We start from the raw sequence: 18,338 nt of genomic DNA on the forward strand, positions 1-18,338 counted from the left end.
AAAATCTTGCAAAAGCATTAAGAAACATAAAATTACTCTGTGATATTTAAGAGGCACTCTTAACACTGCTGCTTCAGTCACCAGCCAAACAAAACTTTTCTTTTGCTGTTAACATACCACTCGTCTCCTAACTGTAACAACCTGCACTTGCAGCCAGGGACCAGTAACACTTTTCACGCGCTGTGAGAACGATCGTCTCAGAATTAAATGCTGCCAATCCTGCATTTTCAGTTTGCAGCGAATTAACAATAAAAAGTATCAGGAAGTCCTACACTTCTGAAAGGACTTACTAAAAATATCCTATCCCGCCAGAGAAAATAGCAACGAGAACTTGCTCATCAGCTTACAGTAATGTACTTTCCCAACACAAAACCTGCTGGCGATACCAACAGTACAGAGAGATGTTCATCTTGGTATATGTGGATGATTAAAACAAAAACCCATTACAGACTAAATTTTGACTGCAAATACGCTGACGTCTGCTGGAATCAGCTTCACAACCTCCTCCTGTGGAGAGAGTTGTGATTTTCACCTGTGTAACTTAGATCTGAATCTAAAATCCCATTTCTCCACTCAAAAAAAAAAAAAAAAGTTACTGGAAAAGGAGCTCGCTGAGATCGATAGAACATGCCCATCAAGCAGCTGTACACACATTTCAAGTAGTTAAAGGAATAGATGATGATAAAAACATAACCATCTTTTCTGATAGAATTAAAGCACTATTAAAAGGAAAGAGACACACTAAGAATTACCTCCGTTCTTGCTGAAAGATACGTAGTCAGAACAAGACAAACTGCACGCTTCGAGCCGTTAATAAAAAGAAGAGCAAGCGAATGAATAGCTTTCAGATGAATCCAAATAGTTTTTGTTTCTCTGCTGCAGTTTCACCACTCCCACAGGGTAATTTCTATGTTCACTTTATAACGAAAGCAAAGTACAGGTCAGAATAAGAAAGGGAGGAGACCAGAAAAACTCCACTATGTTAGTCAAAGTTTGTCGTTCTTGCTATCTTGTTTTCAAATGAGGGAAACGGGGCTGCTGGGACAAAAGGGGATTTAGAGGGGGTGTTCTGCTTATGCTTAATAAACCAGAAGCTTGGTTCATCTGCATTTTATATGTTCTGATTGGTAAAAGCAGGAAGCAAGAAAACCTTTCAAGTGCATGATTTATGGAAAGATTATGACATGACTAAAAAGCACAGAACATGAAGGGCCAAATTCAGCCTTCATTTACATCAATGTAAAACTCTTATAACTGTGTTGCCTTTGACAGATTTATTCCGTTCAAAACAGAGTAAAACATTCTGTCTCCATAAAGACATAAAGTCATTTTAAAATCAGGATTTAGCTTCTCCTTTCCAAATACAGCAATTGTTTCAAGTCTGTTTGATGCAGAAATTCTGTACTGGACAAGAACCACAAAATCTACTTGTAGGGTATTTTTAAATACGTTTCTGCCACCTCTCAACTGTCACTCTGTCTCCAAACAATCCAGCTATGCTGATCTACGCACTCTTGTGCACCTACACACTCCTGTAAATGTTTTAAAATCTACTGTGAAAACCTAGAAGGTGGAACAGTCCGCAAGTGCATTGGAAACTCTCTCCTGCATTTCATAAAGGAAGTTAATGAAAGTGTACACTCAACTTTATTATTTGAGGAACAAAATATGAGGATGTAACGTCCAGCAAGGTACGGAAATTTCTGTTCAAGTAATAATGAGAAACTGTAATGGTCTGTTTTTTGCTGTGTTGCCAGCAATTAAGTCTACATTTCCATGAAAAGCTGGTAGAGTAGATGAGCTTCAGGCCATTTTTCTTTCTGCCTCTCATTGCATGGACATTTATACAAAGAGGGAAAAGTATTAGAGGTGAAAGAAAAACTGAAGAGGAATGTTTACCAGGGTGCTGGCTGAGTGCTAAAGAAAAATGGAATGTAACAAAGGGAGAAGAAACTAAGAGCAAACATTATGAAAGACAATGAAACAGAACTATCCTAGCAGAGCAGCATTTTTTTCAGTGGTGGCCTCAAAGCACTGCCATCCCTTGAGCAGCTCGCTCAGATGGCAGAAGGTTAAAAGCAGTGAGGAAAACCTGAATCATCTGACCTAAAAATGGAAAACAAGAGAGAGAAAAAAGAAAAGACTTTGTAGTACAAGCACACTTTTAATACGATGCCCTCTTTTAAATACTGAAGGACTCTACCCCCTCTTGACAAACACTTGGTAAAACAAACACAGATGTTTATGTGTGCAGGCAGTAGAACCATAATGCCAATTCATTTTATTAGGCTAGAGTCAGAAACCTGATCTGTATTTCACACATGGTAGCAGCAAACTGTGAATCAACTGGGTGAATTTTATACATTTTTTTGTGATACTACCAAGGGTTTCAATAGACTGTAGCTTTGATGGTGTTTTTAAAATGACACACAGATCAAGTGATGACACTGGCATCTAATAAGAAAGTAATAAAACATTAAAAAGCCAATTATCACAGATTTGTCTGTGTTGTCTGAACAGTAAGGCACAGTCTGAAGAGAACACAGGGCATGCTTTGGGTAAACAGCTGAGCAATAATGTATGTAGTTGAAAATACAGCTGGCAGTCCATAAAGTGGTTTTTGGTAAGTCTTTAAATAGGAAAATACCTGAGGATCTGATACACTTCAAAACAGTCAGACATGTCTCCAGCATCTGTGGCAGCAACCCCAACAAAGATTCAAAACAAGATAATGATTTTTTTTTTTTTTTTAATTAGTAACTGTTTATCATACTGTCCAGGAAGTGGTTCTGTTTGAGAAATCCTGAACAAAAGTGAGTGCTGATTTATAAACTTGTCTTCACTGGAGTAACTCAAGCACCCTTAACCATATGCAGTGAATAGATATAGGATTTATGTATACGAAACCTTCTGGGAGACTCTGCATTCATACAACAGTGACTAGATTACTGGTGAGTTAGCTGCTATCAGGACTGGGTTTATCTTACTCAGCTACAGGTGCCAAAAATTACAGGCTTCCTTTAAACTATATTCTTGAGCAGCTGTCAAAAAAAGAGGCAACTGCCGATGGTGAATCTTGTTAAATTCCTTAGGAATAAAAATTTACATGAACATCAGAGAGAGAAACAGCTTTGCAGGTCAGCATGACAGTGAAACAGACTTCTGAATTCCCTTAGGCAAAAGCTACTTTCTCCAACTGGAATGCAGAGTTTCCCAAAAAGAGATCTTAGCATGAAAAAAAAAAAAACCAAACCTCAAACCTGTTGCTCTGTTTCTCGCTAATTAACTCAAAAGTTACTGGCAGATTGGAGATGGAGAAGGGTAATGGAGACATATAATCACACAGATGGAATTCAAGGGAGGAACTAGACAGAAAAGGAGTAAAAAAGAGTATGGAGTAAAAACTTAAGGAGTAAAATCAGAGAAGCAGCTCGGAAGAACAGAAGTTGTAGGCAAAGATGCCATGTCCCTGACCAACACGGCTGCAGACCCGGAGCAGGACTGACCTCTGTGGAACATCGTGTGTCACCAGCAGCAGTTGGGAGATGCACCGAGCTGTGCTTCGGGGCAGCCCTCACGACCCTGGCAGAAACAGCATGTGTTCGTACACAAGGTAACCAACCATCTCATTCTGCAAATATACTCTAATACTTGTGGCTTATTAAAAATGTCTGGTGTTTTGTTGTTTTTTGTTTTGGGTTGGTTGGTTTGTTTGTTTAGCACCTTTCAAACACTGGATGTTTCACAAAACTTTGACCGAAGTTAAACTAGAAGAGAAAAAAAAAAAAAAAAAAACTCCTGAATCGCAGTCTTCCAGAGTCATCTTCTTATAAATCAAAATCCTTTAGAAAAGATAATGAAGATCTAAACGATCTAAAAACCAATACATTTCTAAAAACATGACGTTCTTCCTTCAGAGTGAAGACAACTCGGAGCTGGTTTGAGTTATGGGAAGAATTAAAAGCAGCCAGAGACTTAGAAGGGATTGTTCGTATCTGTCAGGGAACCATATATCTGATGCTGCCAACCCGTCTTTGTACCACAAATAAGTAATGGCAAAGATGTTCTTTGAACTGCTGCATTTGAATTCCATCATTCATTTCCTCAGGGTCCCCACCAAAAATTGCGGAAGAAAAGTAAATCTAAAAAATTCTTTCTAGGTTGATTACACACAGGAATAGGAAAAATAAACGCATGCCTGTCTACTAGTTCATTCAAGACATACGCCAGACAGGAGGTATTAGTCACTCTTCTGAGCACAATATTAGGATGTTGACTGCAGCCAGTCAAGACTGACGCTTAAGAATGGAGCCACCAACTTTGTTTCCTGGTCAAAAATTCACAATCAAAAGTGATTTCTCAGAGGGAGGGTTAAACATGGGAACAGAGAAGAAACTGAGACTTGGAAGGTTACTGTGCCCCAAAGTTTAATTATCATGTAATTCCTCCAAAGGAAAGGGAGTGTTGCTGCATGACACAGCCAGCAAAACATGCAAGAGTCACATCCTGGTAAAGGGTTGGAGCTCCAGCACATCTGACCTTGGAGGGCAGCTTTATGAAGAGGAATGCTGGCCAGGTGAAGATAAAGGGAAGGAATGCAAAGTAAAGGGAAAGGGATTTATTTCTAGGAGGTATTAGGAAAATACGGCCCTTCTTGTGGGCGAGGGCTTATGTCTGGATCCCCAATGTCCATCTCAAAGGATGAACCAAGTAGGCCTTTCTCAGCCTTTTCCAAGTCCGGGGACACCCCTCATCCTCATGTAAGTGGTGCCGTGAGGCCGCAGTTCAGCAGCATCACCAAGGGTGATCACCATTAACCACCTCTCACACCTTGGCAAACCCCCGCAAGAGCGGTGAATCAAAGATCAACTTTCTATATGCTCCATGCTGCAGGAGGGCTGCCCGCTGTCTCTGGGGACTGAGGTCCACCTGAACATTCCTTCCGCGGTTCCCCATCGCTTCTGCCCACCCTGTCCCCTCTTCCCACTCAGAAGGAATACTGCAAACTAAATTAGTTTAATAAGCCATTTCTATGCACAATACTGTTTCAAATTATATGTCCATTACAGTGTCTTCAAATGAATCTGAGGATAGATTTGACTCACTTTGCAAAATCTGACTCATGCTTCTTGGGTATGGAAAAAACACAGTTTGCAGAGTTGACTCCTGTAGGCTGTAAACTCTTGAATCTCACTGTAGCTTTATTTAAGCAACAGCCATGTTACCAGACCTCTAATTCTCTATGCATCTTGAGCATTGGAGCAGAAAACAGGGAGAAACAGTAAGCACAGAGTGAGTTAAAATAGCTACCTTTTGCTAAGGCAGGAGCACATGGCATACATGTTTTCTGAGGAAGAAGCTAAATATGCTTTAAACAAGGTATGTTTCATTTTGCTAGAGATAAATTTCACACTCGAAGTCAGACTAAAAAAAAAAAAAAAAAAAAAAAAAAAAATCAAGTCAATATTAGATGTTTGCTTAGCCAGTTTAGCTTCTGGCTACAAAGGCCAAACTTTCCTATTAAGCCAGTTTTATAAGATTATACCGCCTTTGACTTCTGATGAATTACTTAACCTGTTATGAATCTGGATTGGCTCCTGTTAACACCATGTGTACACAAGAACCACCAAACCTGTGCCAACTAATGACATGATGGGAAAGCTCCTCCCTTTATTCTTTTTACTGGTGCTCTTGGTTATTGTTTAGGTTCCCCCCGATGAGGTTTACACACTCACCTTTCACACACCAACTGTGCAACTACTGGAGCTCCAACAGGCAACAGAAAAAAGCATACAAAGCTTTTTTTGCATTTTCAAATATACACTTCCCTAGTGGATAGAATTTCATTTAAGGCTAGCTCATTCAAAATGATATGAATGGTTTGTAATGTCTGTAAACATCAGATCCGTTCTAAGGACATACTCAAAGGCCACTACTACACGAGCAGCTTCTGAGAGACAAAACTACATTCACATTTCTTTTGAAATAAGCAACTACTTAAGTAAACAAAGTATGATTTTACTTGAAATTCTTTTTACTGAACTGCTAATTGGTTATTCACTATAAACTCACAATTTTTAAATGCTTCATAGCGCAAAGAATCTTCCCAGGAGGCAGATTCATTTATTGAAAGGACTAAGAGAGAAAATACGTTCAAGATCAGTATGACCTGTCTGAAGTGCTAGACACTTGGTTCCATTGTGCCACCGGATTTGAGGGGTTTTATATCAGATGCTGAAGAAGTCCAGAAAATGTCGGTATCATCCCCAAGCAGTACTGTATCATGAGAACGCAAGTTCAGCTTCCTTCTAGCACTTCCACGGCCCAAGAGAGGAAGAGAGATCCAAAGATGATTTCTGGATCCAGCTTGCAAACTCACACAGAACACTAGTTATTAGCCAAGCCCCTGCATCAGCCCTCCGGTTACCTACAGGGGGTACTGAGAAAATGCAGCCAGACTCCTCTCATGAGCACACACCCAAATGTCAAGCAGCAACAGTCATGAGCTGCAATAAGGCAAATTCAGATTAGACCTAAGGAAAAAAAGAAAAATCTTCAATATAAAAACACTGGAAGACAGAATAGAAAGGTTATCAACTCTGCCCTTGGAGATTTGCAATTTGTAAAGGCCCTTAGCAGCTCAACCTAACTTCCAAGTCAGTCTTTGAGCAGGAGATTGGACTGCCTGAAGAGTCAAGCCCAGTTTAGCACTAGCGTGATTCAATGAGACAATGCAGCCTGCTTCAAAAGCTCTACTCGCAAGATACCCGTGATCCAGCAGCACAGCTACGTCCCGACTGAGCACCAGGCACAGCTGTGCAGATGAAGTGCAGTTACACGCTGTCCTCCTGACCTAAAGGCTTCTGTTGCTTCTCCCAGGTTCTACTTCCCCACAGACTGTTACCTCAGCACTTTGCCCTACCCAAAAAAAGTGGAAGATCTGGGTCCTACGTGGTTTGAATTTTCCCTCAGGTAAGGAAACAGAAAATATCTGGCAGCAATTTGATCAAAAATAGCAGCTGTTTGTTATGCGAGACTTGTGGATGGGGAATGTGAGGTCCCTGCCAGCTAACTCACCTACCTGAACAATGACATGCATCGGCCAATCCTTCACACCAGCTGAAGAACATCCTTCCAAGAGGACATTCCTCCATTAGAAACACCACCTCTTCTCACAAAATCACCTACAGCAATTACTGAAATTAGTCAACGATTTCCCAAAAGTCACAAGTTGTAGACTAAAACTAGTCACTCAAAAAAACCTACCAAACAACAAGTTTTACACTGCAGAACACTGATTGCATGGAAATGTGCTTATTTCATCAAAATGGTCTATAAAAGGCAACAAGATTGGCCGGCAGGACAGTCTGTCCAGCTTCCTGCCAGGCTGTCTGCCAGCCTTAGGGTGGGTACTCCAAGCTCCCTAATTCAAAAAATAAAAATCAGATAAGAGAAGGCTCCCATGGGATGGGGATTCTGCTTCCTGTGGCTCTGTAATTAAAATAAATCCTGTGTAGGTATACGTGTCAGGAAGGACAGGGATGCCTCTGCTACCACACAGCAAGAATGGCTTCTCATCAACAGAAAAAATTTAGGAAAATTTATTGTATTTCAAAGGACAGATGCCATTGGTAACAGCACAGGAGGGAGAGGATGAGACATCTCTACACAAATCTGTGAGAGGGAAGACAATAGCAAAAAAATCCAAACAGCAAGACAACAAATGGAGGTGGGGAATCCCTGTCTTATCCCTTCTGCAGTGTGTATGCAGCTACTGTATTTAATTAAAATAAGTGACAGCTAGCTTGTATACATACTGCAGGGCTTTTCACATCCCTGAACTGAAACACAGCCATGCTCAGTAGCCACCCTTCAGGAGTACACTCTCTCTGTGTTTCTAGACGTGGAATACAGATGCTCTGTCACAGTACAGATGCAGCAAGGCGGACGGATCAGTGCAGAACAAAAAGCCCAAAGAGTTCTGCTTTTATACCATCTACTTCCTCAGCTCCGTACACGGGATTCTTGCCAGGACATTGGTAATGTTAACGGAGACTGCAAAGCTGCACATCAGAGTGTCAGGCTGCTTCTGAACAAGGGTGTTTCGCTGGATAGTCGTTTCTTCTAAGCGTGGAGATTTAACTCGGTTGAACTAAACTATTTCTGCAACACTTGGCTGTGCAAGATGGATGTGTTTTCCTGGTTAAACACTGCATCCGCACAGTTTAATGCCTGCTTGAATTCACCACTCACATTTGCAACAGTTGGAACATCTAAAGAGGACAACTTCTCCCTGCACAGAGATTCATACGACACCTGGGCAAACTGTCCACTGCTGCTGAGTAAGGGCACATCAGCCTTTCCCATCCGAGGGCCAGAAGGTGATTAGGTGTTCAGGAATGCTGCTGACGTGCTGTGCCACAGGACCCGATGATGATGCAGAGTACATTAATAGCCTGACAGTGTGCTTTCTGGTGATACTATCTGTATTTCCATCATCAGGCTATAGGTCAGCCACCTGATACTCCAAGCTCTAGTTGACTGATGTGTAAGATTAGCTGATATTAATGTAAAGTGCTCTACAAAGGTCTGTCACACCACAATGTTTTGAAACTCCAGCCTGCTAAGTAAAATGAACAAGGAAATAATTCTTGCCAGACCATGCCCCTAACAGAATTAGAGACGCAATGTACCCAACCGTACTCTCAATTTGAAGCTGTACAGTAGATGTTTGGACAACAGAAAGGATCAGTTAAATTCTACTTTAAGCAGCTGCAGATCATCAGTCAATCAATACCATTTGTAAAAAAAAAAAAAAAAAATCCTATTTAATTCTTGTCTTTGGGAAAGCATGAGTGAGGAGGAAAAGGATTTTAAGCAACCTTACAGAAGTCTATAACCATACTAATTCAAGATTTTCAAGTGCTTTACCAACAGCAAGTAAAACATACATCTTTCTGACAGAAGAAATGAAGCAGGAAAATGCAAAGCAACTTGTCCAAGCTCATGCAACAGAAGTACAAACAGAATACAGGTCTCCAGGCTCCATGTCTGTATCCTATTACCCTTTTATTAATAAAAATAAAAATTTTGCACTACAACAAGGTTTTCCACATAGGTTTAAGTGTTGATTCCGAACACCACCTCCAGAGATTTTTTTTTCTGATGTGACATCACCTCACCCATTAGCTCCTACTCTATATACATAAAAATACAGGAGAGATTTAGTATCTCACAACCAAGAGAAAAAAAGACAATCCTAAATTTTAAATCAGAAAGCAAATTATTTTTTGTATGAACATACTGAATACAGGTTTGAACTAACACTCATTCCTGATCTTATGAGGAAAGAAAACACTGCTTTGAAACTGCGGGAAAATGAAAAGTGCTAAGAGGTTACTAAATGTATATATTTAAAGTGTTCCTATCCCCCCCATTAATATGATGTAGAGTGTATTTTATGTATTATCTGTCCAGCTACATATACATTTCACTGCAGGCAGTCATGAAACAAACAAACAAACAAATCAAAAATGCTGACAAATCCACATCATCAGTGTTATACTTTTGGAGGGAACTATAAGGATGAAGGCAATTTTTAAGAGCATCCCTTTAATAACAGATTTACTTTTCTTACACATGCATTCTGTAGCTTAGACGCAGACAGTTTTGCACTTACAAGTAGAGCAGTGGGTGGCAGGCCTCCTGAGAATTTACATAGCTTAATACAGTAGCATCCAGAGACATCAGCTAGCTGTAAATGAGCTAGATTGGGTATCAGAAGCGGTACATGTGCCATCTGCACTGTGCTTTGCTCAGACTAATATATCCGGCTTTCCAACGACACAAAATAGATTGGGCAGAGCTTGTCACGCTGAAGAACGTACAGTATGGCTTGTGGTGCCTTCGCTGGCCACAGAGCATTTGAAAACGTCCTTGGGTTCTGGTCCCTGCACCGCTGCATACCTGTCATACCACTTCTACACCGCGAGTGCTCTCTCTAAAGCTCTTCTCCCCCATTATCAGAGTAACAATCTGCAGAATTTCTGAAAGCAAGCTTTAATTGGATAATGTTGCCTTGTGTACAAACAATTAAGTACTTTATTTTCAAAGCCATCTGGGCTATTTAAACTCTTATGTTACACTGAAGGTAGTAATATATACCTAAACTCCTAAGACACTGGAAATCTCCGTGATTATTTTTGACAGATAAATCCACCAAGACGTAAACTTCCCCTCTGCATCCCCTGTTCTGCCTTGTCCTGTCACTCGGAAGCTGATTCCACATGGAGAAAACCACCTGTTTCAGACAAGCTTAGTCTCCTCCGGAGTCTGCCCCATCCAGAAGGACTGTAAGACACTGCAGACAGTGGATTATCAGTGAAAGAAACCCAGAGGACCATCCACGTAGCAATCACCCCTCTAAAAGGAACAGCAGCTCTCCTGGAAGGCTGACAGAGCTGGTTGTCATTTTTCAGCCTGAGCAGTCACTCTAGTCCTCCCAAGCCGGTGAACCAAAGAGGATGTTTATAGAAGAAAGGGCTTGTCTCATGACAACACAGCAGCCAGGGTGAAGGGGAAAAAGGCAAGAATTTCTTCTATAGAAGATGAGAGACTTCAGACTCACAGAAGAGGTGCTGGAAGACTAGAAAGGGGTGCCCTTCAGGCATGTTCATCACTTAATGTATCTGTAACAGTCTGATGTTTTATATTTTTAAAAATACTCTTTTTTTTCTTTTTGTATGAAGTTACATTTTCCCCCACTTTCATGCAAGACTCCAAGCACAAAGCAAATGAAAATGTGTGACATAAATACAATATATGAAACTGTAGGCTCAGGAAGGCTGAACTGGTGATTTCTGAGGTGGAAGTAAACAGGTTGTACGGCCTCCATCCCTCAGAGAGTGTATGTTAGGAGCAGTGATTTCTCTGCCCATCCCATGCTGGCTTATACGCAGGTGGAACTCGATGACTAAGGCTGCTCACAAACACTTGGTGTCTTTGCAAGTGAAAATGGGTTGTGATGTAACAGTTCACAGCAACATCAGAGATTTTTTTTCTAGCTAAAGGCTAAGGCTTTTAAACATGTTTAACAAGCCATGTCCATATGTTAATAAACATGTCAGTACTGTTCTGTATTAATGTGAATACATAATGTGAAAAAATAATGTGATAGTAGGCTATAGGAAACAGCTGTGAGTCATATAAATCCTTTAGGATACAGGCTCCCACCCCTGAGCTACAGAAATGAGCCCCAGCTAGGGGAAAATAAAATCTAAATAAAGTCTAATAATGATGTGTTAGCCTCAGAGTTTCATGTTAAAAAGTACTATAAATGCACAAGTATTTCTATAATCAAGATTTTTTTTTTTTTACCCAGCATTTCCACAGAAAGAGGTTTAAGACCATCAGTACCCCATCCTCTGCCTGATGCTCACTCTTTCCAGCACAAAGAGACAAATACAGCTGCAGCTTATACAGGTAGAAAGTTTATTTAAGATCCTGCACTCCTCCGCTACTCCGTGGGTGTTGATGTGCAGATGTATCTGCCCGAGAGAACTGAGGAAGACAGAGTGAGCGCCGCTGCAAGCTGGATACCTAACTGACCTCTGAATTTGCATTTTCAGGTTGCAGATTGGTCAAAGATCAATTTCTAGGTAAATTCTGGATCTTGCGTATCTAAAAACATATGAAGGGAAGTAATTTTACCTTGGATTTTGAGCAAGTAATTAAAATATAAGGGTTTGCTGCTAGGTGTCTTCCAATTTCAAACACTAGAAATCTTTAAAAAACTTAAGTTTCAGATTATCAGACAGACTCTGATTAAGATAGAGCACACTGGTGAGGAAGGCAAGAACACATCCTATTTACCACTTGGCTTAGGAATGTATAAACCAGCTCCTGTGAATACAGGTGTATATATTCCTGGTTGATACATGACTTTTTTTTTTTTTTACAGTTGCAGAAAAGTTGTTTTAGCAGCTGTATTACTGTGAGAAAGTGGAGGGGGGGGAAGATACAAGAGTCCCACTCCCTGGGGCTTCTTGTACCCTAGAATATGGCTGCAGACAGAGAATGCAAGACTTATTGACAGCCCATCCTTTAACCTATATATGAAGCAGAGTGAGCACCACAGATCACTACAGCACACAGCTCCTACTGACATGGCACAAGAGCAGTGCTCCTACAAAGTACATATAAAAATATCACAGTGTTAGTGGTGATGCCAGAATTTTGTGTATGAAGCCATCATACCACAGACACCACTCATGAAATGGAAATCTGATAAAACTAGTCTTAGCGCACTCCTCTCTTTGCAAACCACACATTAAAACTTACAGGTACTTTCATATCTGACAAAAATTAAAAGTGCTCTTTTAAAAATAAGTTGTGTTTTTATGTTTCTAAGTCATCTAGAAGACAGCACTGTCAAACAGGGAGTTTCTTTCTGAATACCCACTGCCTGTGTTAATGGCTACTTCACACACATCCACTAACGCTGACCTCTCTGTTGTCTCCATTTATGCCATATGTGCTAGTGGACCTTCTCAGAATAAAACACATACCTGAAGAGGAAAATTGCTTTCTTTACCATTACTGCCTGTACTTTTCTCTTCAAGCCTTCCTCATCATTCACCTCCCTCAGCTATCAGACTGAACGGCAAAATGCTCACACGTGCAAGGAGCAGGCTGCCTCAGGAGGTCAGACATTAGGATTAGGCTTTTACTGCTGAAAAGTCAAAACATTAACATATATCACTGTATCTGAAATCTGAAGCAGACATGGTATCCTCACTTCACAGGTACAAGTGACAAACACAACTGACAAAGCAACTCTGTGGAAGGTACACGAGTCCACAGAACTTCAACTGTCAATAAAAAGCTTTTCCTCATCTGATCCATTTATTAGACCATCCTCCATCTTCACACAACCAACCAACAATTCAAAGAGGACTATGGCAGCAAATACTTCTACCAATCCCCAAAAAGTTTGTGTGCATACACACACGTATATAAAATGGTCCCAAACATTGCCGTTTCTGCTGTAAGACATTAACTGCAATGAGTATGTGGATATGGCACAACAAACTCTTGCTGTGATCCTACAGAGAAGTAACCTTTGAGCCCACCTTTTAAGTGCAGAGGTTATTCCCTATCATGACTAGCAGCATCTATGAATGTAACAAAAGCTATTTTAGATCATTTTAAAGTACAACATTGAAAACCCTAAGGTGTATGCCTTGTAGTAAGAGTCTGATTAAAACACACAGTTTAAATAGAATTCTCTCCATTTGGCTGAGGACATTAAGAATACAAGGTTCCCTTTTCCAAAACTAAGGTAAAATCAGATTTAAGACACTAATCCGCCATAGATCTTGGGGGAACCGCAAAGGTTCATTTCCTATCCTGAGGTAGGGAAGAGCATCAAGAATCCCAGACCCCAAAGCCTGACTACTTTAAGGAGACGCCCGTGAAGGAACTAACACCAGAACTTACTGCTTCTCTCAGCGTAGAACAACCTAAAGGATGATTCCAGCATTGGATGTCCAACATCAAAACAAGAAAACCATAATATTTTGGAAACTTAACAAATTTTAAGACCAAGGGATTCAGTCTCTCCTGGTATAACCTCGTGTTTTCATCTGGACCTGCAGCTGTTCAGAGACTTTTGGCAAGAACATCTCCCTTTCCTTTGCACACATGATGTTCCAGATGAACTACTGAACAGACAGACCTGGAAACATAATGCTGAGGCCTCCTTACGGGCTCCTGGCAGAATTCCTTTCTTACCTGCTCCCAGTAAGTAATGCCTAATTTTAACAGCCTTTTCCAGTTGTCAGAAAGCCACACAGGTTATATCATGTGTGGCAACCCTCCAAAGATCAACAAACCACGTATCCCAACTTAATCATCCTTGCACGTCTGACAATTTATTGAATTACAACCTACCTCAAGGACTGCAGCATTCACTTTGGATTTGTCCCACATGCGGTCCTGCTGTTTCTGAAGGGCACCCTGATGACAAACCCAAACGGGCACAGGCTGGCAACACAGCACAGCACACACTGAGGTGTTGCTACAGTTTGTACACACCGTGAGAACCCAATAAATAGAAATGGCACTCAGTCTATACAAGTAAGGCTTTCATAACTGTCCTGGATTAATCTTTTTTCACTGTACCACCATTTATGACAAAAAGGCAACTATGCACACTGCACCATCTCCTAGCCTCATGTGCAAATGGGTAGGGAAATTAAGGGAAGTCTTTGGTCATTTCATTAATGGTTTTGATATTAATTTTGAGACAAACCCTTTCTTTATACGAAGGGTTGCATCACACTACACCACATCTTTCGTTCTTTACCTGGCTAGGCATTTCTCAACGTAGTCGAACATGACACTCTAATAGAAAAGTTTACTGTAAAATACCGAGAGAGAAATCAGGATAGCAGGGAGCACTGGGCAACAGCAGTTCACCAGAACAAACACTGGCGACTTTGTTATCACTTTCAGCACTGACTGTATGTATTGCAGGGAAAAAGTTGACCTGGTTAAGAACTTTTCCATTTCTAACTATGATCTCTCAGGGAATGTGCTAAGGAAACAATCGTCCTACTGAATCATTTCAAGAATTTTACAGCCAAGATGATTTATTACCATAAAACAGGTCTTGGAAACAAGAATATTTGAGGAGACTCAATAGCTATTAAATCAGTGTGGAAAACATGATGCTGAAGGAATTGCATATGCCTGACACATGTTCTACCACTTTTTTTTTTTTTTTTTTAAAATAGAAAGTATCTATAAAAAGCAAGTCTGTAGAATTACTTAAACTTTTCAGAAAAAAAGAGACACAGGTATAAATTAAAATGACATTCATATAATTAATAGAAAAATTATAAATAAAGCACCACACAAAGGCTGTTTGACAAACTGGAGTCATCGATAATTTCAAAACCTATGCGTTAAAAACACTCATCCCTTAATAAGCAGGCTGAGACACAGTTTGCAGACATACATATTTTAAAGTTGAGTCAACTATACATAGAAAACCTCATACAATCTTTTAATGAGTCCACTTGTCAGCCAGTGCGAAACCAAATTCAGAATACTCTTAGGTTTTGTTATTACAATTTCAATATAGATGTTGTTATCACATAGCACATGCTCTGCTCAAGACAGTTAAAAGCATCTATCTTTAAAATTTGACATTGCCTACTACGAGTGAATCAGGACGATCTGTAAGGCTTGCTATCTAAAATACCACTGGAAAACATCCTGATTTCTTGACCAAAATGGGAAAAACTTCTGTGCTAAACCATAAACACATACAGTACTCTCAAGTAAATGTTTTTAATATATTCAGAAATACTCAGCCAACTGCAGCAGCCCTAAAGTAAGGTTAAAGCTTTTTTTACACCAGCTGATATTACTGGGAATGCTAACAAGCTTTGGAGCCCCAAAGCCCCTTCCAACCCTTCTTGTGCTCCTGCAGGTCTAATTCTTCAAATTTTATCAGAAACAGTCAAAGAAGAGATAAAGCCTTTCCCTGCAAAGCTCTCCTCTCCACATCCTTGCACCACTGCTGCTACAACAGTAATAATACAATTACAGGACACAATCTTCAACTACTTTATGCCTTGACACAGTGATGAGAAAGGGACAGAAATGATCAAGCCAATGCAACTCACCCTGAACAATGTGGCTTGAAACCAGGGAACTCAGAAAAGTTCTACAAACTGCATATGTTACAGTCAAAGAAATGAGGAAAATTAATTGCCTTTTTAATTAAATGGATGTCTCAGAACAACTGGCTTATACTCTTATAGAAGAGGAAAATGAACATTCTTCTTTGACTTACTTCTTGGATTGTCCTGGTTCACTTGTACAACTCCGTCACTTATTTCTCCTTCTGCAAAACAACAAAGAAAGAAATTGTGTTAAAAAAAGTATTTGCTTGAACTGAAGTTTCTCATTATATTGTTAATTAATGCTTGAAGCTTATGGTTTGCTTTTAGTTGACACCAGAAAATACTTCCATCATTCATTTCTGTTTCTCTGATTTTGACTGCCAGAATATTTCTGTTATATGAACCTGCTCTATCAAGCAGTTGCGGAGACTGCCTTGTGATTTGAGCACAACAACACTGAAGAACTGGAAATAAATTCCAAATCCTACTGCAGAGTTTACCAAAGAAATTCCTCAAAGCCATAGAGAAAGTGAAGAAATGTAAAGAAGGATTTAATTGCTCAGAGATAGCTACGTAGCGTCCTGTTAGACTCCCTGACTGTTCCTTGTTGGCTTCCAGTACCTATTTCAGGAAAGCGATGACCTTCCCTTGGTCTCTGGTCATCTCTGCCAGCCCTGTATTTCAGGCACCCTAAGACACTTCAATGGGCATTGAGTATGAACAGGTTGGCCACTATGTCCTGCTCTGTGCTTTGGATTCAAATGTGTAAAACCACGGAGAGTATATCCATACCTTACTGGGAGTTCATTAGTGTTTGTGTAAAGCATTTTGAAGATGAAAATCAAAAAGCAAGCAACCAAAAGAACCCAAAACCTAAAAAAAAAATCTACTGAGTTATGAGAGCATTGTCCTTAGAAAGAATGTTCTAATGTTACATTCTCTCTTTAGCCACATAATTAGCAAACCTTCAGCAGAAGCAGCAAAAAATTCCTCATTCTCTTACTACTGCCAAGTAGTGACCTGGAAGAACTACTCAAACCTCCATAAAGAACTGGTATGCCTCAGATAATGGAATAACTAAATAACAGGGGATGTACTGGAAAATGATGTACAGAGACATCTCATCACTCAAGGACAGCACTGTTCTTGTTCTGCTGAAAACGGTAATTTACAAGAAAAAATGAAAAAGGAAAAAAAAAAAAAAAGAGATGGAAAGAGGACAACACCAGTCAAAGAATCCTGACTCTGGCCACGGTTTGCAGCCAGAAGAGGATAACAAAGCAACAAGTAAATGCCAACGTGGATTTGTCAACCTGCTTAACTTCCAAGAACTCAGAGAGCCATGGGATTCACCACAGGCACCTGAGCCTGTTAGTTTTCATGTCACATCATACTGTTTTCTCCGACATCAATAAAGGAAGCATGGGCTTCATAAACACGCTGTGGAATCGGATGAAAAAAACATATCCAGAAAATAAAACTAGTAATTGTTCACAGTGGTGACCACGCATTGATCTCCGCATGTGGTATCCAACCTTTAGCATCAAAAAAGCCCCAATGCGTTCAGAAGGAAACAGTGTCTCATTAATTCATCAAACAACTATGCTTAAGAAGTGTTTTCTGAATCTTAATCAACTGAAGTTCTAAAATCCCAGACTGAAATCAATACATATATCATTAGGGGTTATGAAATAATCTAACTCCTTTAAAAGGGATACCATTAAATTTCAAGCTACTTAATTTAGCAAAACAATAGAGCTTTATAAAGCGTGTTTTTCCCTAATGACCTGGCCACTATTTTTGTTATGCTTGCCTCTAAAATGCACAGCCAATGTTTGTGGGTTTTTTTTAAAAAAAGACATTTCCTTTTTTTCAAAATGTTGCGAAGAAAGAAAACAACCCAGAAAAAAATTAAACTCGGAGTACAATCAAACATACAAAAGGAAAACCACACAAGTACAGATTTCATCATACTCCTCCAGATTTTAAATAGATCAACATATTTTGAAGATGGGTGTGATTTTATGCTAGCTATGCCCCTTTAAAATTGGCAACTACATTTAATTCAGTGGCTTCTTATTCCACATTCCAAACTCCAGTTGAAAATAGATCTCACAATGGAGTCCTACAGCTGAATATACTCTAGGAGAAAACTATTTCCTTTAATTTATTCCTAATTCATTTGCATGACAGTATATCATTAGTATATACAAAAAATATGTAATATACTAAGAGGAGAAATTGTGCAGTTAAAGAAACTCACAACACACCAGTGAAATGAGCTTGGAAGTTAAACAATAAACTTGTGTTGTTTCTTTAAAAAAAAAAAATTATATATTTTATATATATATATCTGTCTCTTATACACATCTGATGTGTATAAGAGACAGCTCCATACCTCCAGAGCTGACCAGTGAGATTTGTTAGATGAATGAGAGATAACACAAGCAGAAAGCAACAGCACTTATGGAACTCCTTCACAGGAAGAACAAATGGCCAGTACTGGGGCTTGCTGTTGCAAAGGAATATGAAATTCCATTTATTCTCCTCCAGAAATCAAATACAGCAGGCTCATGCTCAGCAGAGCAGCAGAGGGTTTCTCTTTTTTGGTAAGCAAGGCAGCTAAACCAAGTGCTGTTGGTGATT

At 39.8% G+C, this 18,338-nt stretch overlaps 1 long non-coding RNA gene across 1 annotated transcript in view; it reads right to left on the bottom strand.

Moving 5' to 3' along the window:
* The window catches only part of LOC113491479, a 65,957-nt gene extending 50,041 nt beyond the window's left edge, over positions 1 to 15,916 (bottom strand). Inside the window, exon 1 of the long non-coding RNA XR_003400418.1 lies at positions 15,863 to 15,916. This is a non-coding gene — a long non-coding RNA (uncharacterized LOC113491479). The remainder of the gene's footprint in view (positions 1 to 15,862) is intronic.
* Between the last annotated feature and the right edge of the window lie 2,422 nt (positions 15,917 to 18,338).

Source organism: Athene cunicularia (genome assembly GCF_003259725.1).
Source record: "Athene cunicularia isolate RWA chromosome 1 unlocalized genomic scaffold, athCun1 chr1_part2, whole genome shotgun sequence".
Lineage (NCBI taxonomy): Eukaryota > Metazoa > Chordata > Aves > Strigiformes > Strigidae > Athene > Athene cunicularia.